The following is a 20,820-nucleotide window of genomic DNA, read 5'->3' as shown; positions in this document are numbered from 1 at the left end:
GCCTTTGATCCTCATTCCTAGCGAGCGGAAGGTGCAGAAAATGAGTGTTTGTCTCTGGGGTTCAAGATGGAAAAGCATGTGTGTGGAGGATGCGGGCATTGATCCCGCTACCTCTCGCATGCTAAGCGAGCGCTCTACCATTTGAGCTAATCCCCCATCTATACACATCTGCGCAAGAGACGTGGGCGGATGAGCGGAACTGCGATGTCAGAGTTAACGATGGAACGCCACACAGTTTCATTGGAATGGAGGACTGTGTATTTTACAACATTTCTTTTGTCTTCACAGAGTGTTGAGCAAGGGGTCAACAAAAAGTAGGAATTTTAGAAAGGTGTGATACAACCGGTAAAAAGTAATCAGACTCCCAAAAGTGGAAGCAGACAAAACGGGTCGCTAGAGGTATTAACCCCCTTGGCGGTATGAAAAATACCGCCAGGGGGAAGCGCAACAGTTTTTTTAAATTTTTTTTTTTTTTTTATCATGTAGCGAGCCGAGGGCTCGCTACATGATAGCCGCTGCTCAGCGGCATCCCCCCGCCCGCTTCGATCGCCTTCGGCGATCACCGATCAGGAAATCCCGTTCAAAGAACGGGATTTCCTGGAGGGCTTCCCCCGTCGCCATGGCGACGGGGCGGGATGACGTCACCGACGTCAGCGACGTCGGGACGTCATTGGGAGACCCGATCCACCCCTCGGCGCTGCCTGGCACTGATTGGCCAGGCAGCGCTCGGGGTCTGGGGGGGGGGGCCGCGCGCCGCACCGGATAGCGGCGATCGGGCGCGCGGCGGCGGCGATCGGGGTGCTGGCGCAGCTAGCAAAGTGCTAGCTGCGTCCAGCAAAAAAAAAATTAAGTAAATCGGCCCAGCAGGGCCTGAGCGGCACCCTCCGGCGGCTTACCCCGTGTCACACACGGGGTTACCGCCAAGGAGGTTAAGTCAAATACAAAGCACTTTGTCTTCAAACAAAGTAGTGGGCTGCTGCCAATAAGGGTCGCTACTGACTTTAGTTCTTCTCCAATGACCTAGTAGATGGAATGGAAAGTGGGAGATAGCACTCTTGCCCTTGTTGCTTTTTTTTTGTGCTCTGGACTGAGGTGCAGTGAGGCTAAAAAGGGGGAACTTGATGGCCACTGAGCTATGAAAGGATACCCCACAAGAGTCTTTTTTGGCCTTTGATCCTCAACCCTACCCAGCTGAACTCTGTAACTCTTTCTAGCAAGCTGCCCGACTCCCCTTTTTTAATTGAGTCAGGGTAACAGTAATAGGTAATTACCCTGGCAGGTAGAAGCCCAAAAATGGTTTGCCAGAGATGTGGGCCGTTTTCCACTAAAGCGGTGGAGTAAGGAAGACGCTGTTGTATCATGGGATGCAAACGGGAAAGGGTCAACAAGAAAGACGGTGTGTTATCAACGTGACGTAAAAGTTCCTTCGAGCCGGAATCGAACCAGCGACCTAAGGATTACAGTTTTCTCAACATTTTGTCAATCTACAGTCCTCCGCTCTACCAGCTGAGCTATCGAAGGATACCCCAGCTAAGGTTTTGCCAGCCTTTGATCCTCATTCCTAGCGAGCGGAAGGTGCAGAAAATGAGTGTTTGTCTCTGGGGTTCAAGATGGAAAAGCATGTGTGTGGAGGATGCGGGCATCGATCCCACCACCTCTCGCATGCTAAGCTAGCGCTCTACCATTTGAGCTAATCCCCCATCTATACACATCTGCGCAAGAGACGCGGGCGGATGAGCGGAACTGCGATGTCAGAGTTAACGATGGAACGCCACACAGTTTCATTGGAATGGAGGACTGTGTATTTTACAACATTTCTTTTGTCTTCACAGAGTGTTGAGCAAGGGGTCAACAAAAAGTAGGAATTTTAGAAAGGTGTGATACAACCGGTAAAAAGTAATCAGACTCCCAAAAGTGGAAGCAGACAAAACGGGTCGCTAGAGGTATTAAGTCAAATACAAAGCACTTTGTCTTCAAACAAAGTAGTGGGCTGCTGCCAATAAGGGTCGCTACTGACTTTAGTTCTTCTCCAATGACCTAGTAGATGGAATGGAAAGTGGGAGAAAGCACTCTTGCCCTTGTTGCTTTTTTTTGTGCTCTGGACTGAGGTGCAGTGAGGCTAAAAAGGGGGAACTTGATGGCCACTGAGCTATGAAAGGATACCCCACAAGAGTCTTTTTTGGCCTTTGATCCTCAACCCTACCCAGCTGAACTCTGTAACTCTTTCTAGCAAGCTGCCCGACTCCCCTTTTTTAATTGAGTCAGGGTAACAGTAATAGGTAATTACCCTGGCAGGTAGAAGCCCAAAAATGGTTTGCCAGAGATGTGGGCCGTTTTCCACTAAAGCGGTGGAGTAAGGAAGACGCTGTTGTATCATGGGATGCAAACGGGAAAGGGTCAACAAGAAAGACGGTGTATTATCAACGTGACGTAAAAGTTCCTTCAAGCCGGAATCGAACCAGCGACCTAAGGATTACAGTTTTCTCAACATTTTGTCAATCTACAGTCCTCCGCTCTACCAGCTGAGCTATCGAAGGATACCCCAGCTAAGGTTTTGCCAGCCTTTGATCCTCATTCCTAGCGAGCGGAAGGTGCAGAAAATGAGTGTTTGTCTCTGGGGTTCAAGATGGAAAAGCATGTGTGTGGAGGATGCGGGCATTGATCCCGCTACCTCTCGCATGCTAAGCGAGCGCTCTACCATTTGAGCTAATCCCCCATCTATACACATCTGCGCAAGAGACGCGGGCGGATGAGCGGAACTGCGATGTCAGAGTTAACGATGGAACGCCACACAGTTTCATTGGAATGGAGGACTGTGTATTTTACAACATTTCTTTTGTCTTCACAGAGTGTTGAGCAAGGGGTCAACAAAAAGTAGGAATTTTAGAAAGGTGTGATACAACCGGTAAAAAGTAATCAGACTCCCAAAAGTGGAAGCAGACAAAACGGGTCGCTAGAGGTATTAAGTCAAATACAAAGCACTTTGTCTTCAAACAAAGTAGTGGGCTGCTGCCAATAAGGGTCGCTACTGACTTTAGTTCTTCTCCAATGCCCTAGTAGATGAAATGGAAAGTGGGAGATAGCACTCTTGCCCTTGTTGCTTTTTTTTTTGTGCTCTGGACTGAGGTGCAGTGAGGCTAAAAAGGGGGAACTTGATGGCCACTGAGCTATGAAAGGATACCCCACAAGAGTCTTTTTTGGCCTTTGATCCTCAACCCTACCCAGCTGAACTCTGTAACTCTTTCTAGCAAGCTGCCCGACTCCCCTTTTTTAATTGAGTCAGGGTAACAGTAATAGGTAATTACCCTGGCAGGTAGAAGCCCAAAAATGGTTTGCCAGAGATGTGGGCCGTTTTCCACTAAAGCGGTGGAGTAAGGAAGACGCTGTTGTATCATGGGATGCAAACGGGAAAGGGTCAACAAGAAAGACGGTGTGTTATCAACGTGACGTAAAAGTTCCTTCGAGCCGGAATCGAACCAGCGACCTAAGGATTACAGTTTTCTCAACATTTTGTCAATCTACAGTCCTCCGCTCTACCAGCTGAGCTATCGAAGGATACCCCAGCTAAGGTTTTGCCAGCCTTTGATCCTCATTCCTAGCGAGCGGAAGGTGCAGAAAATGAGTGTTTGTCTCTGGGGTTCAAGATGGAAAAGCATGTGTGTGGAGGATGCGGGCATCGATCCCGCTACCTCTCGCATGCTAAGCGAGCGCTCTACCATTTGAGCTAATCCCCCATCTATACACATCTGCGCAAGAGACGCGGGCGGATGAGCGGAACTGCGATGTCAGAGTTAACGATGGAACGCCACACAGTTTCATTGGAATGGAGGACTGTGTATTTTACAACATTTCTTTTGTCTTCACAGAGTGTTGAGCAAGGGGTCAACAAAAAGTAGGAATTTTAGAAAGGTGTGATACAACCGGTAAAAAGTAATCAGACTCCCAAAAGTGGAAGCAGACAAAACGGGTCGCTAGAGGTATTAAGTCAAATACAAAGCACTTTGTCTTCAAACAAAGTAGTGGGCTGCTGCCAATAAGGGTCGCTACTGACTTTAGTTCTTCTCCAATGACCTAGTAGATGGAATGGAAAGTGGGAGAAAGCACTCTTGCCCTTGTTGCTTTTTTTTGTGCTCTGGACTGAGGTGCAGTGAGGCTAAAAAGGGGGAACTTGATGGCCACTGAGCTATGAAAGGATACCCCACAAGAGTCTTTTTTGGCCTTTGATCCTCAACCCTACCCAGCTGAACTCTGTAACTCTTTCTAGCAAGCTGCCCGACTCCCCTTTTTTAATTGAGTCAGGGTAACAGTAATAGGTAATTACCCTGGCAGGTAGAAGCCCAAAAATGGTTTGCCAGAGATGTGGGCCGTTTTCCACTAAAGCGGTGGAGTAAGGAAGACGCTGTTGTATCATAGGATGCAAACGGGAAAGGGTCAACAAGAAAGACGGTGTGTTATCAACGTGACGTAAAAGTTCCTTCGAGCTGGAATCGAACCAGCGACCTAAGGATTACAATTTTCTCAACATTTTGTCAATCTACAGTCCTCCGCTCTACCAGCTGAGCTATCGAAGGATACCCCAGCTAAGGTTTTGCCAGCCTTTGATCCTCATTCCTAGCGAGCGGAAGGTGCAGAAAATGAGTGTTTGTCTCTGGGGTTCAAGATGGAAAAGCATGTGTGTGGAGGATGCGGGCATCGATCCCGCTACCTCTCGCATGCTAAGCGAGCGCTCTACCATTTGAACTAATCCCCCATCTATACACATCTGCGCAAGAGACGCGGGCGGATGAGCGGAACTGCGATGTCAGAGTTAACAATGGAACGCCACACAGTTTCATTGGAATGGAGGACTGTGTATTTTACAACATTTCTTTTGTCTTCACAGAGTGTTGAGCAAGGGGTCAACAAAAAGTAGGAATTTTAGAAAGGTGTGATACAACCGGTAAAAAGTAATCAGACTCCCAAAAGTGGAAGCAGACAAAACGGGTCGCTAGAGGTATTAAGTCAAATACAAAGCACTTTGTCTTCAAACAAAGTAGTGGGCTGCTGCCAATAAGGGTCGCTACTGACTTTAGTTCTTCTCCAATGACCTAGTAGATGGAATGGAAAGTGGGAGATAGCACTCTTGCCCTTGTTGCTTTTTTTTGTGCTCTGGACTGAGGTGCAGTGAGGCTAAAAAGGGGGAACTTGATGGCCACTGAGCTATGAAAGGATACCCCACAAGAGTCTTTTTTGGCCTTTGATCCTCAACCCTACCCAGCTGAACTCTGTAACTCTTTCTAGCAAGCTGCCCGACTCCCCTTTTTTAATTGAGTCAGGGTAACAGTAATAGGTAATTACCCTGGCAGGTAGAAGCCCAAAAATGGTTTGCCAGAGATGTGGGCCGTTTTCCACTAAAGCGGTGGAGTAAGGAAGACGCTGTTGTATCATGGGATGCAAACGGGAAAGGGTCAACAAGAAAGACGGTGTGTTATCAACGTGACGTAAAAGTTCCTTCGAGCCGGAATCAAACCAGCGACCTAAGGATTACAGTTTTCTCAACATTTTGTCAATCTACAGTCCTCCGCTCTACCAGCTGAGCTATCGAAGGATACCCCAGCTAAGGTTTTGCCAGCCTTTGATCCTCATTCCTAGCGAGCGGAAGGTGCAGAAAATGAGTGTTTGTCTCTGGGGTTCAAGATGGAAAAGCATGTGTGTGGAGGATGCAGGCATCGATCCCGCTACCTCTCGCATGCTAAGCGAGCGCTCTACCATTTGAGCTAATCCCCCATCTATACACATCTGCGCAAGAGACGCGGGCGGATGAGCGGAACTGCGATGTCAGAGTTAACGATGGAACGCCACACAGTTTCATTGGAATGGAGGACTGTGTATTTTACAACGTTTCTTTTGTCTTCACAGAGTGTTGAGCAAGGGGTCAACAAAAAGTAGGAATTTTAGAAAGGTGTGATACAACCGGTAAAAAGTAATCAGACTCCCAAAAGTGGAAGCAGACAAAACGGGTCGCTAGAGGTATTAAGTAAAATACAAAGCACTTTGTCTTCAAACAAAGTAGTGGGCTGCTGCCAATAAGGGTCGCTACTGACTTTAGTTCTTCTCCAATGACCTAGTAGATGGAATGGAAAGTGGGAGAAAGCACTCTTGCCCTTGTTGCTTTTTTTTGTGCTCTGGACTGAGGTGCAGTGAGGCTAAAAAGGGGGAACTTGATGGCCACTGAGCTATGAAAGGATACCCCACAAGAGTCTTTTTTGGCCTTTGATCCTCAACCCTACCCAGCTGAATTCTGTAACTCTTTCTAGCAAGCTGCCCGACTCCCCTTTTTTAATTGAGTCAGGGTAACAGTAATAGGTAATTACCCTGGCAGGTAGAAGCCCAAAAATGGTTTGCCAGAGATGTGGGCCGTTTTCCACTAAAGCGGTGGAGTAAGGAAGACGCTGTTGTATCATGGGATGCAAACGGGAAAGGGTCAACAAGAAAGACGGTGTGTTATCAACGTGACGTAAAAGTTCCTTCGAGCCGGAATCGAACCAGCGACCTAAGGATTACAGTTTTCTCAACATTTTGTCAATCTACAGTCCTCCGCTCTACCAGCTGAGCTATCGAAGGATACCCCAGCTAAGGTTTTGCCAGCCTTTGATCCTCATTCCTAGCGACCGGAAGGTGCAGAAAATGAGTGTTTGTCTCTGGGGTTCAAGATGGAAAAGCATGTGTGTGGAGGATGCGGGCATCAATCCCACTACCTCTCGCATGCTAAGCGAGCGCTCTACCATTTGAGCTAATCCCCCATCTATACACATCTGCGCAAGAGACGCGGGCGGATGAGCGGAACTGCGATGTCAGAGTTAACGATGGAACGCCACACAGTTTCATTGGAATGGAGGACTGTGTATTTTACAACATTTCTTTTGTCTTCACAGAGTGTTGAGCAAGGGGTCAACAAAAAGTAGGAATTTTAGAAAGGTGTGATACAACCGGTAAAAAGTAATCAGACTCCCAAAAGTGGAAGCAGACAAAACGGGTCGCTAGAGGTATTAAGTCAAATACAAAGCACTTTGTCTTCAAACAAAGTAGTGGGCTGCTGCCAATAAGGGTCGCTACTGAGTTTAGTTCTTCTCCAATGACCTAGTAGATGGAATGGAAAGTGGGAGAAAGCACTCTTGCCCTTGTTGCTTTTTTTTGTGCTCTGGACTGAGGTGCAGTGAGGCTAAAAAGGGGGAACTTGATGGCCACTGAGCTATGAAAGGATACCCCACAAGAGTCTTTTTTGGCCTTTGATCCTCAACCCTACCCAGCTGAACTCTGTAACTCTTTCTAGCAAGCTGCCCGACTCCCCTTTTTTAATTGAGTCAGGGTAACAGTAATAGGTAATTACCCTGGCAGGTAGAAGCCCAAAAATGGTTTGCCAGAGATGTGGGCCGTTTTCCACTAAAGCGGTGGAGTAAGGAAGACGCTGTTGTATCATGGGATGCAAACGGGAAAGGGTCAACAAGAAAGACGGTGTGTTATCAACGTGACGTAAAAGTTCCTTCGAGCCGGAATCGAACCAGCGACCTAAGGATTACAGTTTTCTCAACATTTTGTCAATCTACAGTCCTCCGCTCTACCAGCTGAGCTATCGAAGGATACCCCAGCTAAGGTTTTGCCAGCCTTTGATCCTCATTCCTAGCGAGCGGAAGGTGCAGAAAATGAGTGTTTGTCTCTGGGGTTCAAGATGGAAAAGCATGTGTGTGGAGGATGCGGGCATCGATCCCGCTACCTCTCGCATGCTAAGCGAGCGCTCTACCATTTGAGCTAATCCCCCATCTATACACATCTGTGCAAGAGACGCGGGCGGATGAGCGGAACTGCGATGTCAGAGTTAACGATGGAACGCCACACAGTTTCATTGGAATGGAGGACTGTGTATTTTACAACATTTCTTTTGTCTTCACAGAGTGTTGAGCAAGGGGTCAACAAAAAGTAGGAATTTTAGAAAGGTGTGATACAACCGGTAAAAAGTAATCAGACTCCCAAAAGTGGAAGCAGACAAAACGGGTCGCTAGAGGTATTAAGTCAAATACAAAGCACTTTGTCTTCAAACAAAGTAGTGGGCTGCTGCCAATAAGGGTCGCTACTGACTTTAGTTCTTCTCCAATGACCTAGTAGATGGAATGGAAAGTGGGAGAAAGCACTCTTGCCCTTGTTGCTTTTTTTTTGTGCTCTGGACTGAGGTGCAGTGAGGCTAAAAAGGGGGAACTTGATGGCCACTGAGCTATGAAAGGATACCCCACAAGAGTCTTTTTTGGCCTTTGATCCTCAACCCTACCCAGCTGAACTCTGTAACTCTTTCTAGCAAGCTGCCCGACTCCCCTTTTTTAATTGAGTCAGGGTAACAGTAATAGGTAATTACCCTGGCAGGTAGAAGCCCAAAAATGGTTTGCCAGAGATGTGGGCCGTTTTCCACTAAAGCGGTGGAGTAAGGAAGACGCTGTTGTATCATGGGATGCAAACGGGAAAGGGTCAACAAGAAAGACGGTGTGTTATCAACGTGACGTAAAAGTTCCTTCGAGCCGGAATCGAACCAGCGACCTAAGGATTACAGTTTTCTCAACATTTTGTCAATCTACAGTCCTCCGCTCTACCAGCTGAGCTATCGAAGGATACCCCAGCTAAGGTTTTGCCAGCCTTTGATCCTCATTCCTAGCGAGCGGAAGGTGCAGAAAATGAGTGTTTGTCTCTGGGGTTCAAGATGGAAAAGCATGTGTGTGGAGGATGCGGGCATCGATCCCGCTACCTCTCGCATGCTAAGCGAGCGCTCTACCATTTGAGCTAATCCCCCATCTATACACATCTGCGCAAGAGACGCGGGCGGATGAGCGGAACTGCGATGTCAGAGTTAACGATGGAACGCCACACAGTTTCATTGGAATGGAGGACTGTGTATTTTACAACATTTCTTTTGTCTTCACAGAGTGTTGAGCAAGGGGTCAACAAAAAGTAGGAATTTTAGAAAGGTGTGATACAACCGGTAAAAAGTAATCAGACTCCCAAAAGTGGAAGCAGACAAAACGGGTCGCTAGAGGTATTAAGTCAAATACAAAGCACTTTGTCTTCAAACAAAGTAGTGGGCTGCTGCCAATAAGGGTCGCTACTGACTTTAGTTCTTCTCCAATGACCTAGTAGATGGAATGGAAAGTGGGAGAAAGCACTCTTGCCCTTGTTGCTTTTTTTTTGTGCTCTGGACTGAGGTGCAGTGAGGCTAAAAAGGGGGAACTTGATGGCCACTGAGCTATGAAAGGATACCCCACAAGAGTCTTTTTTGGCCTTTGATCCTCAACCCTACCCAGCTGAACTCTGTAACTCTTTCTAGCAAGCTGCCCGACTCCCCTTTTTTAATTGAGTCAGGGTAACAGTAATAGGTAATTACCCTGGCAGGTAGAAGCCCAAAAATGGTTTGCCAGAGATGTGGGCCGTTTTCCACTAAAGCGGTGGAGTAAGGAAGACGCTGTTGTATCATGGGATGCAAACGGGAAAGGGTCAACAAGAAAGACGGTGTGTTATCAACGTGACGTAAAAGTTCCTTCGAGCCGGAATCGAACCAGCGACCTAAGGATTACAGTTTTCTCAACATTTTGTCAATCTACAGTCCTCCGCTCTACCAGCTGAGCTATCGAAGGATACCCCAGCTAAGGTTTTGCCAGCCTTTGATCCTCATTCCTAGCGAGCGGAAGGTGCAGAAAATGAGTGTTTGTCTCTGGGGTTCAAGATGGAAAAGCATGTGTGTGGAGGATGCGGGCATCGATCCCGCTACCTCTCGCATGCTAAGCGAGCGCTCTACCATTTGAGCTAATCCCCCATCTATACACATCTGTGCAAGAGACGCGGGCGGATGAGCGGAACTGCGATGTCAGAGTTAACGATGGAACGCCACACAGTTTCATTGGAATGGAGGACTGTGTATTTTACAACATTTCTTTTGTCTTCACAGAGTGTTGAGCAAGGGGTCAACAAAAAGTAGGAATTTTAGAAAGGTGTGATACAACCGGTAAAAAGTAATCAGACTCCCAAAAGTGGAAGCAGACAAAACGGGTCGCTAGAGGTATTAAGTCAAATACAAAGCACTTTGTCTTCAAACAAAGTAGTGGGCTGCTGCCAATAAGGGTCGCTACTGACTTTAGTTCTTCTCCAATGACCTAGTAGATGGAATGGAAAGTGGGAGAAAGCACTCTTGCCCTTGTTGCTTTTTTTTTGTGCTCTGGACTGAGGTGCAGTGAGGCTAAAAAGGGGGAACTTGATGGCCACTGAGCTATGAAAGGATACCCCACAAGAGTCTTTTTTGGCCTTTGATCCTCAACCCTACCCAGCTGAACTCTGTAACTCTTTCTAGCAAGCTGCCCGACTCCCCTTTTTTAATTGAGTCAGGGTAACAGTAATAGGTAATTACCCTGGCAGGTAGAAGCCCAAAAATGGTTTGCCAGAGATGTGGGCCGTTTTCCACTAAAGCGGTGGAGTAAGGAAGACGCTGTTGTATCATGGGATGCAAACGGGAAAGGGTCAACAAGAAAGACGGTGTGTTATCAACGTGACGTAAAAGTTCCTTCGAGCCGGAATCGAACCAGCGACCTAAGGATTACAGTTTTCTCAACATTTTGTCAATCTACAGTCCTCCGCTCTACCAGCTGAGCTATCGAAGGATACCCCAGCTAAGGTTTTGCCAGCCTTTGATCCTCATTCCTAGCGAGCGGAAGGTGCAGAAAATGAGTGTTTGTCTCTGGGGTTCAAGATGGAAAAGCATGTGTGTGGAGGATGCGGGCATCGATCCCGCTACCTCTCGCATGCTAAGCGAGCGCTCTACCATTTGAGCTAATCCCCCATCTATACACATCTGCGCAAGAGACGCGGGCGGATGAGCGGAACTGCGATGTCAGAGTTAACGATGGAACGCCACACAGTTTCATTGGAATGGAGGACTGTGTATTTTACAACATTTCTTTTGTCTTCACAGAGTGTTGAGCAAGGGGTCAACAAAAAGTAGGAATTTTAGAAAGGTGTGATACAACCGGTAAAAAGTAATCAGACTCCCAAAAGTGGAAGCAGACAAAACGGGTCGCTAGAGGTATTAAGTCAAATACAAAGCACTTTGTCTTCAAACAAAGTAGTGGGCTGCTGCCAATAAGGGTCGCTACTGACTTTAGTTCTTCTCCAATGACCTAGTAGATGGAATGGAAAGTGGGAGAAAGCACTCTTGCCCTTGTTGCTTTTTTTTTGTGCTCTGGACTGAGGTGCAGTGAGGCTAAAAAGGGGGAACTTGATGGCCACTGAGCTATGAAAGGATACCCCACAAGAGTCTTTTTTGGCCTTTGATCCTCAACCCTACCCAGCTGAACTCTGTAACTCTTTCTAGCAAGCTGCCCGACTCCCCTTTTTTAATTGAGTCAGGGTAACAGTAATAGGTAATTACCCTGGCAGGTAGAAGCCCAAAAATGGTTTGCCAGAGATGTGGGCCGTTTTCCACTAAAGCGGTGGAGTAAGGAAGACGCTGTTGTATCATGGGATGCAAACGGGAAAGGGTCAACAAGAAAGACGGTGTGTTATCAACGTGACGTAAAAGTTCCTTCGAGCCGGAATCGAACCAGCGACCTAAGGATTACAGTTTTCTCAACATTTTGTCAATCTACAGTCCTCCGCTCTACCAGCTGAGCTATCGAAGGATACCCCAGCTAAGGTTTTGCCAGCCTTTGATCCTCATTCCTAGCGAGCGGAAGGTGCAGAAAATGAGTGTTTGTCTCTGGGGTTCAAGATGGAAAAGCATGTGTGTGGAGGATGCGGGCATCGATCCCGCTACCTCTCGCATGCTAAGCGAGCGCTCTACCATTTGAGCTAATCCCCCATCTATACACATCTGCGCAAGAGACGCGGGCGGATGAGCGGAACTGCGATGTCAGAGTTAACGATGGAACGCCACACAGTTTCATTGGAATGGAGGACTGTGTATTTTACAACATTTCTTTTGTCTTCACAGAGTGTTGAGCAAGGGGTCAACAAAAAGTAGGAATTTTAGAAAGGTGTGATACAACCGGTAAAAAGTAATCAGACTCCCAAAAGTGGAAGCAGACAAAACGGGTCGCTAGAGGTATTAAGTCAAATACAAAGCACTTTGTCTTCAAACAAAGTAGTGGGCTGCTGCCAATAAGGGTCGCTACTGACTTTAGTTCTTCTCCAATGACCTAGTAGATGGAATGGAAAGTGGGAGAAAGCACTCTTGCCCTTGTTGCTTTTTTTTTGTGCTCTGGACTGAGGTGCAGTGAGGCTAAAAAGGGGGAACTTGATGGCCACTGAGCTATGAAAGGATACCCCACAAGAGTCTTTTTTGGCCTTTGATCCTCAACCCTACCCAGCTGAACTCTGTAACTCTTTCTAGCAAGCTGCCCGACTCCCCTTTTTTAATTGAGTCAGGGTAACAGTAATAGGTAATTACCCTGGCAGGTAGAAGCCCAAAAATGGTTTGCCAGAGATGTGGGCCGTTTTCCACTAAAGCGGTGGAGTAAGGAAGACGCTGTTGTATCATGGGATGCAAACGGGAAAGGGTCAACAAGAAAGACGGTGTGTTATCAACGTGACGTAAAAGTTCCTTCGAGCCGGAATCGAACCAGCGACCTAAGGATTACAGTTTTCTCAACATTTTGTCAATCTACAGTCCTCCGCTCTACCAGCTGAGCTATCGAAGGATACCCCAGCTAAGGTTTTGCCAGCCTTTGATCCTCATTCCTAGCGAGCGGAAGGTGCAGAAAATGAGTGTTTGTCTCTGGGGTTCAAGATGGAAAAGCATGTGTGTGGAGGATGTGGGCATCGATCCCGCTACCTCTCGCATGCTAAGCGAGCGCTCTACCATTTGAGCTAATCCCCCATCTATACACATCTGCGCAAGAGACGCGGGCGGATGAGCGGAACTGCGATGTCAGAGTTAACGATGGAACGCCACACAGTTTCATTGGAATGGAGGACTGTGTATTTTACAACATTTCTTTTGTCTTCACAGAGTGTTGAGCAAGGGGTCAACAAAAAGTAGGAATTTTAGAAAGGTGTGATACAACCGGTAAAAAGTAATCAGACTACCAAAAGTGGAAGCAGACAAAACGGGTCGCTAGAGGTATTAAGTCAAATACAAAGCACTTTGTCTTCAAACAAAGTAGTGGGCTGCTGCCAATAAGGGTCGCTACTGACTTTAGTTCTTCTCCAATGACCTAGTAGATGGAATGGAAAGTGGGAGAAAGCACTCTTGCCCTTGTTGCTTTTTTTTTGTGCTCTGGACTGAGGTGCAGTGAGGCTAAAAAGGGGGAACTTGATGGCCACTGAGCTATGAAAGGATACCCCACAAGAGTCTTTTTTGGCCTTTGATCCTCAACCCTACCCAGCTGAACTCTGTAACTCTTTCTAGCAAGCTGCCCGACTCCCCTTTTTTAATTGAGTCAGGGTAACAGTAATAGGTAATTACCCTGGCAGGTAGAAGCCCAAAAATGGTTTGCCAGAGATGTGGGCCGTTTTCCACTAAAGCGGTGGAGTAAGGAAGACGCTGTTGTATCATGGGATGCAAACGGGAAAGGGTCAACAAGAAAGACGGTGTGTTATCAACGTGACGTAAAAGTTCCTTCGAGCCGGAATCGAACCAGCGACCTAAGGATTACAGTTTTCTCAACATTTTGTCAATCTACAGTCCTCCGCTCTACCAGCTGAGCTATCGAAGGATACCCCAGCTAAGGTTTTGCCAGCCTTTGATCCTCATTCCTAGCGAGCGGAAGGTGCAGAAAATGAGTGTTTGTCTCTGGGGTTCAAGATGGAAAAGCATGTGTGTGGAGGATGTGGGCATCGATCCCGCTACCTCTCGCATGCTAAGCGAGCGCTCTACCATTTGAGCTAATCCCCCATCTATACACATCTGCGCAAGAGACGCGGGCGGATGAGCGGAACTGCGATGTCAGAGTTAACGATGGAACGCCACACAGTTTCATTGGAATGGAGGACTGTGTATTTTACAACATTTCTTTTGTCTTCACAGAGTGTTGAGCAAGGGGTCAACAAAAAGTAGGAATTTTAGAAAGGTGTGATACAACCGGTAAAAAGTAATCAGACTCCCAAAAGTGGAAGCAGACAAAACGGGTCGCTAGAGGTATTAAGTCAAATACAAAGCACTTTGTCTTCAAACAAAGTAGTGGGCTGCTGCCAATAAGGGTCGCTACTGACTTTAGTTCTTCTCCAATGACCTAGTAGATGGAATGGAAAGTGGGAGAAAGCACTCTTGCCCTTGTTGCTTTTTTTTTGTGCTCTGGACTGAGGTGCAGTGAGGCTAAAAAGGGGGAACTTGATGGCCACTGAGCTATGAAAGGATACCCCACAAGAGTCTTTTTTGGCCTTTGATCCTCAACCCTACCCAGCTGAACTCTGTAACTCTTTCTAGCAAGCTGCCCGACTCCCCTTTTTTAATTGAGTCAGGGTAACAATAATAGGTAATTACCCTGGCAGGTAGAAGCCCAAAAATGGTTTGCCAGAGATGTGGGCCGTTTTCCACTAAAGCGGTGGAGTAAGGAAGACGCTGTTGTATCATGGGATGCAAACGGGAAAGGGTCAACAAGAAAGACGGTGTGTTATCAACGTGACGTAAAAGTTCCTTCGAGCCGGAATCGAACCAGCGACCTAAGGATTACAGTTTTCTCAACATTTTGTCAATCTACAGTCCTCCGCTCTACCAGCTGAGCTATCGAAGGATACCCTAGCTAAGGTTTTGCCAGCCTTTGATCCTCATTCCTAGCGAGCGGAAGGTGCAGAAAATGAGTGTTTGTCTCTGGGGTTCAAGATGGAAAAGCATGTGTGTGGAGGATGCGGGCATCGATCCCGCTACCTCTCGCATGCTAAGCGAGCGCTCTACCATTTGAGCTAATCCCCCATCTATACACATCTGCGCAAGAGACGCGGGCGGATGAGCGGAACTGCGATGTCAGAGTTAACGATGGAACGCCACACAGTTTCATTGGAATGGAGGACTGTGTATTTTACAACATTTCTTTTGTCTTCACAGAGTGTTGAGCAAGGGGTCAACAAAAAGTAGGAATTTTAGAAAGGTGTGATACAACCGGTAAAAAGTAATCAGACTCCCAAAAGTGGAAGCAGACAAAACGGGTCGCTAGAGGTATTAAGTCAAATACAAAGCACTTTGTCTTCAAACAAAGTAGTGGGCTGCTGCCAATAAGGGTCGCTACTGACTTTAGTTCTTCTCCAATGACCTAGTAGATGGAATGGAAAGTGGGAGAAAGCACTCTTGCCCTTGTTGCTTTTTTTGTGTGCTCTGGACTGAGGTGCAGTGAGGCTAAAAAGGGGGAACTTGATGGCCACTGAGCTATGAAAGGATACCCCACAAGAGTCTTTTTTGGCCTTTGATCCTCAACCCTACCCAGCTGAACTCTGTAACTCTTTCTAGCAAGCTGCCCGACTCCCCTTTTTTAATTGAGTCAGGGTAACAGTAATAGGTAATTACCCTGGCAGGTAGAAGCCCAAAAATGGTTTGCCAGAGATGTGGGCCGTTTTCCACTAAAGCGGTGGAGTAAGGAAGACGCTGTTGTATCATGGGATGCAAACGGGAAAGGGTCAACAAGAAAGACGGTGTGTTATCAACGTGACGTAAAAGTTCCTTTGAGCCGGAATCGAACCAGCGACCTAAGGATTACAGTTTTCTCAACATTTTGTCAATCTACAGTCCTCCGCTCTACCAGCTGAGCTATCGAAGGATACCCCACCTAAGGTTTTGCCAGCCTTTTATCCTCATTCCTAGCGAGCGGAAGGTGCAGAAAATGAGTGTTTGTCTCTGGGGTTCAAGATGGAAAAGCATGTGTGTGGAGGATGAGGGCATCGATCCCGCTACCTCTCGCATGCTAAGCGAGCGCTCTACCATTTGAGCTAATCCCCCATCTATACACATCTGCGCAAGAGACGCGGGCGGATGAGCGGAACTGCGATGTCAGAGTTAACGATGGAACGCCACACAGTTTCATTGGAATGGAGGACTGTGTATTTTACAACATTTCTTTTGTCTTCACAGAGTGTTGAGCAAGGGGTCAACAAAAAGTAGGAATTTTAGAAAGGTGTGATACAACCGGTAAAAAGTAATCAGACTCCCAAAAGTGGAAGCAGACAAAACGGGTCGCTAGAGGTATTAAGTCAAATACAAAGCACTTTGTCTTCAAACAAAGTAGTGGGCTGCTGCCAATAAGGGTCGCTACTGACTTTAGTTCTTCTCCAATGACCTAGTAGATGGAATGGAAAGTGGGAGAAAGCACTCTTGCCCTTGTTGCTTTTTTTTTGTGCTCTGGACTGAGGTGCAGTGAGGCTAAAAAGGGGGAACTTGATGGCCACTGAGCTATGAAAGGATACCCCACAAGAGTCTTTTTTGGCCTTTGATCCTCAACCCTACCCAGCTGAACTCTGTAACTCTTTCTAGCAAGCTGCCCGACTCCCCTTTTTTAATTGAGTCAGGGTAACAGTAATAGGTAATTACCCTGGCAGGTAGAAGCCCAAAAATGGTTTGCCAGAGATGTGGGCCGTTTTCCACTAAAGCGGTGGAGTAAGGAAGACGCTGTTGTATCATGGGATGCAAACGGGAAAGGGTCAACAAGAAAGACGGTGTGTTATCAACGTGACGTAAAAGTTCCTTTGAGCCGGAATCGAACCAGCGACCTAAGGATTACAGTTTTCTCAACATTTTGTCAATCTACAGTCCTCCGCTCTACCAGCTGAGCTATCGAAGGATACCCCAGCTAAGGTTTTGCCAGCCTTTGATCCTCATTCCTAGCGAGCGGAAGGTGCAGAAAATGAGTGTTTGTCTCTGGGGTTCAAGATGGAAAAGCATGTGTGTGGAGGATGCGGGCATCGATCCCGCTACCTCTCGCATGCTAAGCGAGCGCTCTACCATTTGAGCTAATCCCCCATCTATACACATCCGCGCAAGAGACGCAGGCAGATGAGCGGAACTGCGATGTCAGAGTTAACGATGGAACGCCACACAGTTTCATTGGAATGGAGGACTGTGTATTTTACAACATTTCTTTTGTCTTCACAGAGTGTTGAGCAAGGGGTCAACAAAAAGTAGGAATTTTAGAAAGGTGTGATACAACCGGTAAAAAGTAATCAGACTCCCAAAAGTGGAAGCAGACAAAACGGGTCGCTAGAGGTATTAAGTCAAATACAAAGCACTTTGTCTTCAAACAAAGTAGTGGGCTGCTGCCAATAAGGGTCGCTACTGACTTTAGTTCTTCTCCAATGACCTAGTAGATGGAATGGAAAGTGGGAGAAAGCACTCTTGCCCTTGTTGCTTTTTTTGTGTGCTCTGGACTGAGGTGCAGTGAGGCTAAAAAGGGGGAACTTGATGGCCACTGAGCTATGAAAGGATACCCCACAAGAGTCTTTTTTGGCCTTTGATCCTCAACCCTACCCAGCTGAACTCTGTAACTCTTTCTAGCAAGCTGCCCGACTCCCCTTTTTTTAATTGAGTCAGGGTAACAGTAATAGGTAATTACCCTGACAGGTAGAAGCCCAAAAATGGTTTGCCAGAGATGTGGGCCGTTTTCCACTAAAGCGGTGGAGTAAGGAAGACGCTGTTGTATCATGGGATGCAAACGGGAAAGGGTCAACAAGAAAGACGGTGTGTTATCAACGTGACGTAAAAGTTCCTTCGAGCCGGAATCGAACCAGCGACCTAAGGATTACAGTTTTCTCAACATTTTGTCAATCTACAGTCCTCCGCTCTACCAGCTGAGCTATCGAAGGATACCCCAGCTAAGGTTTTGCCAGCCTTTGATCCTCATTCCTAGCGAGCGGAAGGTGCAGAAAATGAGTGTTTGTCTCTGGGGTTCAAGATGGAAAAGCATGTGTGTGGAGGATGCGGGCATCGATCCCGCTACCTCTCGCATGCTAAGCGAGCGCTCTACCATTTGAGCTAATCCCCCATCTATACACATCTGCGCAAGAGACGCGGGCGGATGAGCGGAACTGCGATGTCAGAGTTAACGATGGAACGCCACACAGTTTCATTGGAATGGAGGACTGTGTATTTTACAACATTTCTTTTGTCTTCACAGAGTGTTGAGCAAGGGGTCAACAAAAAGTAGGAATTTTAGAAAGGTGTGATACAACCGGTAAAAAGTAATCAGACTCCCAAAAGTGGAAGCAGACAAAACGGGTCGCTAGAGGTATTAAGTCAAATACAAACCACTTTGTCTTCAAACAAAGTAGTGGGCTGCTGCCAATAAGGGTCGCTACTGACTTTAGTTCTTCTCCAATGACCTAGTAGATGGAATGGAAAGTGGGAGAAAGCACTCTTGCCCTTGTTGCTTTTTTTTTGTGCTCTGGACTGAGGTGCAGTGAGGCTAAAAAGGGGGAACTTGATGGCCACTGAGCTATGAAAGGATACCCCACAAGAGTCTTTTTTGGCCTTTGATCCTCAACCCTACCCAGCTGAACTCTGTAACTCTTTCTAGCAAGCTGCCCGACTCCCCTTTTTTAATTGAGTCAGGGTAACAGTAATAGGTAATTACCCTGGCAGGTAGAAGCCCAAAAATGGTTTGCCAGAGATGTGGGCCGTTTTCCACTAAAGCGGTGGAGTAAGGAAGACGCTGTTGTATCATGGGATGCAAACGGGAAAGGGTCAACAAGAAAGACGGTGTGTTATCAACGTGACGTAAAAGTTCCTTCGAGCCGGAATCGAACCAGCGACCTAAGGATTACAGTTTTCTCAACATTTTGTCAATCTACAGTCCTCCGCTCTACCAGCTGAGCTATCGAAGGATACCCCAGCTAAGGTTTTGCCAGCCTTTGAACCTAATTCCTAGCGAGCGGAAGGTGCAGAAAATGAGTGTTTGTCTCTGGGGTTCAAGATGGAAAAGCATGTGTGTGGAGGATGCGGGCATCGATCCCGCTACCTCTCGCATGCTAAGCGAGCGCTCTACCATTTGAGCTAATCCCCCATCTATACACATCTGCGCAAGAGACGCGGGCGGATGAGCGGAACTGCGATGTCAGAGTTAACGATGGAACGCCACACAGTTTCATTGGAATGGAGGACTGTGTATTTTACAACATTTCTTTTGTCTTCACAGAGTGTTGAGCAAGGGGTCAACAAAAAGTAGGAATTTTAGAAAGGTGTGATACAACCGGTAAAAAGTAATCAGACTCCCAAAAGTGGAAGCAGACAAAACGGGTCGCTAGAGGTATTAAGTCAAATACAAAGCACTTTGTCTTCAAACAAAGTAGTGGGCTGCTGCCAATAAGGGTCGCTACTGACTTTAGTTCTTCTCCAATGACCTAGTAGATGGAATGGAAAGTGGGAGAAAGCACTCTTGCCCTTGTTGCTTTTTTTTTGTGCTCTGGACTGAGGTGCAGTGAGGCTAAAAAGGGGGAACTTGATGGCCACTGAGCTATGAAAGGATACCCCACAAGAGTCTTTTTTGGCCTTTGATCCTCAACCCTACCCAGCTGAACTCTGTAACTCTTTCTAGCAAGCTGCCCGACTCCCCTTTTTTAATTGAGTCAGGGTAACAGTAATAGGTAATTACCCTGGCAGGTAGAAGCCCAAAAATGGTTTGCCAGAGATGTGGGCCGTTTTCCACTAAAGCGGTGGAGTAAGGAAGACGCTGTTGTATCATGGGATGCAAACGGGAAAGGGTCAACAAGAAAGACGGTGTGTTATCAACGTGACGTAAAAGTTCCTTCGAGCCGGAATCGAACCAGCGACCTAAGGATTACAGTTTTCTCAACATTTTGTCAATCTACAGTCCTCCGCTCTACTAGCTGAGCTATCGAAGGATACCCCATCTAAGGTTTTGCCAGCCTTTGATCCTCATTCCTAGCGAGCGGAAGGTGCAGAAAATGAGTGTTTGTCTCTGGGGTTCAAGATGGAAAAGCATGTGTGTGGAGGATGCGGGCATCGATCCCGCTACCTCTCGCATGCTAAGCGAGCGCTCTACCATTTGAGCTAATCCCCCATCTATACACATCTGCGCAAGAGACGCGGGCAGATGAGCGGAACTGCGATGTCAGAGTTAACGATGGAACGCCACACAGTTTCATTGGAATGGAGGACTGTGTATTTTACAACATTTCTTTTGTCTTCACAGAGTGTTGAGCAAGGGGTCAACAAAAAGTAGGAATTTTAGAAAGGTGTGATACAACCGGTAAAAAGTAATCAGACTCCCAAAAGTGGAAGCAGACAAAACGGGTCGCTAGAGGTATTAAGTCAAATACAAAGCACTTTGTCTTCAAACAAAGTAGTGGGCTGCTGCCAATAAGGGTCGCTACTGACTTTAGTTCTTCTCCAATGCCCTGGTAGATGAAATGGAAAGTGGGAGATAGCACTCTTGCCCTTGTTGCTTTTTTTTTGTGCTCTGGACTGAGGTGCAGTGAGGCTAAAAAGGGGGAACTTGATGGCCACTGAGCTATGAAAGGATACCCCACAAGAGTCTTTTTTGGCCTTTGATCCTCAACCCTACCCAGCTGAACTCTGTAACTCTTTCTAGCAAGCTGCCCGACTCCCCTTTTTTAATTGAGTCAGGGTAACAGTAATAGGTAATTACCCTGGCAGGTAGAAGCCCAAAAATGGTTTGCCAGAGATGTGGGCTGTTTTCCACTAAAGCGGTGGAGTAAGGAAGACGCTGTTGTATCATGGGATGCAAACGGGAAAGGGTCAACAAGAAAAACGGTGTGTTATCAACGTGACGTAAAAGTTCCTTCGAGCCAGAATCGAACCAGCGACCTAAGGATTACAGTTTTCTCAACATTTTGTCAATCTACAGTCCTCCGCTC

General features: G+C 46.9%; 29 non-coding genes across 29 annotated transcripts; all 29 read right to left on the bottom strand.

The window, feature by feature from the left end:
- Positions 1–83: 83 nt before the first annotated feature.
- Positions 84–156, bottom strand: TRNAA-AGC (transfer RNA alanine (anticodon AGC)). The gene has a single exon. It is a non-coding gene; the product is annotated as a tRNA-Ala (tRNA).
- Positions 157–1,422: 1,266 nt separating this feature from the next.
- On the bottom strand, positions 1,423–1,521 carry TRNAY-GUA (transfer RNA tyrosine (anticodon GUA)). Its single transcript has 2 exons — positions 1,485–1,521; positions 1,423–1,458 (listed from the first exon to the last, which is right to left on the bottom strand). It is a non-coding gene; the product is annotated as a tRNA-Tyr (tRNA).
- A 917-nt stretch (positions 1,522–2,438) lies between these two features.
- TRNAY-GUA (transfer RNA tyrosine (anticodon GUA)) lies at positions 2,439–2,537 on the bottom strand. The gene is made up of 2 exons: positions 2,501–2,537; positions 2,439–2,474 (listed from the first exon to the last, which is right to left on the bottom strand). It is a non-coding gene; the product is annotated as a tRNA-Tyr (tRNA).
- Positions 2,538–2,643: 106 nt separating this feature from the next.
- Positions 2,644–2,716, bottom strand: TRNAA-AGC (transfer RNA alanine (anticodon AGC)). The gene has a single exon. It is a non-coding gene; the product is annotated as a tRNA-Ala (tRNA).
- A 740-nt stretch (positions 2,717–3,456) lies between these two features.
- On the bottom strand, positions 3,457–3,555 carry TRNAY-GUA (transfer RNA tyrosine (anticodon GUA)). Its single transcript has 2 exons — positions 3,519–3,555; positions 3,457–3,492 (listed from the first exon to the last, which is right to left on the bottom strand). It is a non-coding gene; the product is annotated as a tRNA-Tyr (tRNA).
- A 106-nt stretch (positions 3,556–3,661) lies between these two features.
- On the bottom strand, positions 3,662–3,734 carry TRNAA-AGC (transfer RNA alanine (anticodon AGC)). Its single transcript has one exon. It is a non-coding gene; the product is annotated as a tRNA-Ala (tRNA).
- A 738-nt stretch (positions 3,735–4,472) lies between these two features.
- On the bottom strand, positions 4,473–4,571 carry TRNAY-GUA (transfer RNA tyrosine (anticodon GUA)). The gene is made up of 2 exons: positions 4,535–4,571; positions 4,473–4,508 (listed from the first exon to the last, which is right to left on the bottom strand). It is a non-coding gene; the product is annotated as a tRNA-Tyr (tRNA).
- Positions 4,572–5,488: 917 nt separating this feature from the next.
- On the bottom strand, positions 5,489–5,587 carry TRNAY-GUA (transfer RNA tyrosine (anticodon GUA)). The gene is made up of 2 exons: positions 5,551–5,587; positions 5,489–5,524 (listed from the first exon to the last, which is right to left on the bottom strand). It is a non-coding gene; the product is annotated as a tRNA-Tyr (tRNA).
- Positions 5,588–6,504: 917 nt separating this feature from the next.
- TRNAY-GUA (transfer RNA tyrosine (anticodon GUA)) lies at positions 6,505–6,603 on the bottom strand. The gene is made up of 2 exons: positions 6,567–6,603; positions 6,505–6,540 (listed from the first exon to the last, which is right to left on the bottom strand). It is a non-coding gene; the product is annotated as a tRNA-Tyr (tRNA).
- Positions 6,604–7,520: 917 nt separating this feature from the next.
- Positions 7,521–7,619, bottom strand: TRNAY-GUA (transfer RNA tyrosine (anticodon GUA)). Its single transcript has 2 exons — positions 7,583–7,619; positions 7,521–7,556 (listed from the first exon to the last, which is right to left on the bottom strand). It is a non-coding gene; the product is annotated as a tRNA-Tyr (tRNA).
- A 106-nt stretch (positions 7,620–7,725) lies between these two features.
- Positions 7,726–7,798, bottom strand: TRNAA-AGC (transfer RNA alanine (anticodon AGC)). Its single transcript has one exon. It is a non-coding gene; the product is annotated as a tRNA-Ala (tRNA).
- A 739-nt stretch (positions 7,799–8,537) lies between these two features.
- Positions 8,538–8,636, bottom strand: TRNAY-GUA (transfer RNA tyrosine (anticodon GUA)). The gene is made up of 2 exons: positions 8,600–8,636; positions 8,538–8,573 (listed from the first exon to the last, which is right to left on the bottom strand). It is a non-coding gene; the product is annotated as a tRNA-Tyr (tRNA).
- A 106-nt stretch (positions 8,637–8,742) lies between these two features.
- On the bottom strand, positions 8,743–8,815 carry TRNAA-AGC (transfer RNA alanine (anticodon AGC)). Its single transcript has one exon. It is a non-coding gene; the product is annotated as a tRNA-Ala (tRNA).
- Positions 8,816–9,554: 739 nt separating this feature from the next.
- TRNAY-GUA (transfer RNA tyrosine (anticodon GUA)) lies at positions 9,555–9,653 on the bottom strand. The gene is made up of 2 exons: positions 9,617–9,653; positions 9,555–9,590 (listed from the first exon to the last, which is right to left on the bottom strand). It is a non-coding gene; the product is annotated as a tRNA-Tyr (tRNA).
- A 106-nt stretch (positions 9,654–9,759) lies between these two features.
- Positions 9,760–9,832, bottom strand: TRNAA-AGC (transfer RNA alanine (anticodon AGC)). Its single transcript has one exon. It is a non-coding gene; the product is annotated as a tRNA-Ala (tRNA).
- Positions 9,833–10,571: 739 nt separating this feature from the next.
- Positions 10,572–10,670, bottom strand: TRNAY-GUA (transfer RNA tyrosine (anticodon GUA)). Its single transcript has 2 exons — positions 10,634–10,670; positions 10,572–10,607 (listed from the first exon to the last, which is right to left on the bottom strand). It is a non-coding gene; the product is annotated as a tRNA-Tyr (tRNA).
- Positions 10,671–10,776: 106 nt separating this feature from the next.
- On the bottom strand, positions 10,777–10,849 carry TRNAA-AGC (transfer RNA alanine (anticodon AGC)). The gene has a single exon. It is a non-coding gene; the product is annotated as a tRNA-Ala (tRNA).
- Positions 10,850–11,588: 739 nt separating this feature from the next.
- On the bottom strand, positions 11,589–11,687 carry TRNAY-GUA (transfer RNA tyrosine (anticodon GUA)). The gene is made up of 2 exons: positions 11,651–11,687; positions 11,589–11,624 (listed from the first exon to the last, which is right to left on the bottom strand). It is a non-coding gene; the product is annotated as a tRNA-Tyr (tRNA).
- Positions 11,688–11,793: 106 nt separating this feature from the next.
- On the bottom strand, positions 11,794–11,866 carry TRNAA-AGC (transfer RNA alanine (anticodon AGC)). Its single transcript has one exon. It is a non-coding gene; the product is annotated as a tRNA-Ala (tRNA).
- Positions 11,867–12,605: 739 nt separating this feature from the next.
- Positions 12,606–12,704, bottom strand: TRNAY-GUA (transfer RNA tyrosine (anticodon GUA)). Its single transcript has 2 exons — positions 12,668–12,704; positions 12,606–12,641 (listed from the first exon to the last, which is right to left on the bottom strand). It is a non-coding gene; the product is annotated as a tRNA-Tyr (tRNA).
- A 918-nt stretch (positions 12,705–13,622) lies between these two features.
- On the bottom strand, positions 13,623–13,721 carry TRNAY-GUA (transfer RNA tyrosine (anticodon GUA)). Its single transcript has 2 exons — positions 13,685–13,721; positions 13,623–13,658 (listed from the first exon to the last, which is right to left on the bottom strand). It is a non-coding gene; the product is annotated as a tRNA-Tyr (tRNA).
- A 918-nt stretch (positions 13,722–14,639) lies between these two features.
- TRNAY-GUA (transfer RNA tyrosine (anticodon GUA)) lies at positions 14,640–14,738 on the bottom strand. Its single transcript has 2 exons — positions 14,702–14,738; positions 14,640–14,675 (listed from the first exon to the last, which is right to left on the bottom strand). It is a non-coding gene; the product is annotated as a tRNA-Tyr (tRNA).
- A 106-nt stretch (positions 14,739–14,844) lies between these two features.
- TRNAA-AGC (transfer RNA alanine (anticodon AGC)) lies at positions 14,845–14,917 on the bottom strand. Its single transcript has one exon. It is a non-coding gene; the product is annotated as a tRNA-Ala (tRNA).
- Positions 14,918–16,878: 1,961 nt separating this feature from the next.
- On the bottom strand, positions 16,879–16,951 carry TRNAA-AGC (transfer RNA alanine (anticodon AGC)). Its single transcript has one exon. It is a non-coding gene; the product is annotated as a tRNA-Ala (tRNA).
- A 740-nt stretch (positions 16,952–17,691) lies between these two features.
- TRNAY-GUA (transfer RNA tyrosine (anticodon GUA)) lies at positions 17,692–17,790 on the bottom strand. The gene is made up of 2 exons: positions 17,754–17,790; positions 17,692–17,727 (listed from the first exon to the last, which is right to left on the bottom strand). It is a non-coding gene; the product is annotated as a tRNA-Tyr (tRNA).
- A 106-nt stretch (positions 17,791–17,896) lies between these two features.
- TRNAA-AGC (transfer RNA alanine (anticodon AGC)) lies at positions 17,897–17,969 on the bottom strand. The gene has a single exon. It is a non-coding gene; the product is annotated as a tRNA-Ala (tRNA).
- Positions 17,970–18,708: 739 nt separating this feature from the next.
- On the bottom strand, positions 18,709–18,807 carry TRNAY-GUA (transfer RNA tyrosine (anticodon GUA)). The gene is made up of 2 exons: positions 18,771–18,807; positions 18,709–18,744 (listed from the first exon to the last, which is right to left on the bottom strand). It is a non-coding gene; the product is annotated as a tRNA-Tyr (tRNA).
- Positions 18,808–18,913: 106 nt separating this feature from the next.
- Positions 18,914–18,986, bottom strand: TRNAA-AGC (transfer RNA alanine (anticodon AGC)). Its single transcript has one exon. It is a non-coding gene; the product is annotated as a tRNA-Ala (tRNA).
- Positions 18,987–19,930: 944 nt separating this feature from the next.
- On the bottom strand, positions 19,931–20,003 carry TRNAA-AGC (transfer RNA alanine (anticodon AGC)). Its single transcript has one exon. It is a non-coding gene; the product is annotated as a tRNA-Ala (tRNA).
- Between the last annotated feature and the right edge of the window lie 817 nt (positions 20,004–20,820).

The sequence above is a fragment of the Hyperolius riggenbachi genome, chromosome 4, assembly GCF_040937935.1.
Source record: "Hyperolius riggenbachi isolate aHypRig1 chromosome 4, aHypRig1.pri, whole genome shotgun sequence".
Lineage (NCBI taxonomy): Eukaryota > Metazoa > Chordata > Amphibia > Anura > Hyperoliidae > Hyperolius > Hyperolius riggenbachi.
The sequence above is the reverse complement of the archived record's forward strand: the minus strand, read 5'-3'. Positions and strand labels throughout refer to the sequence as shown.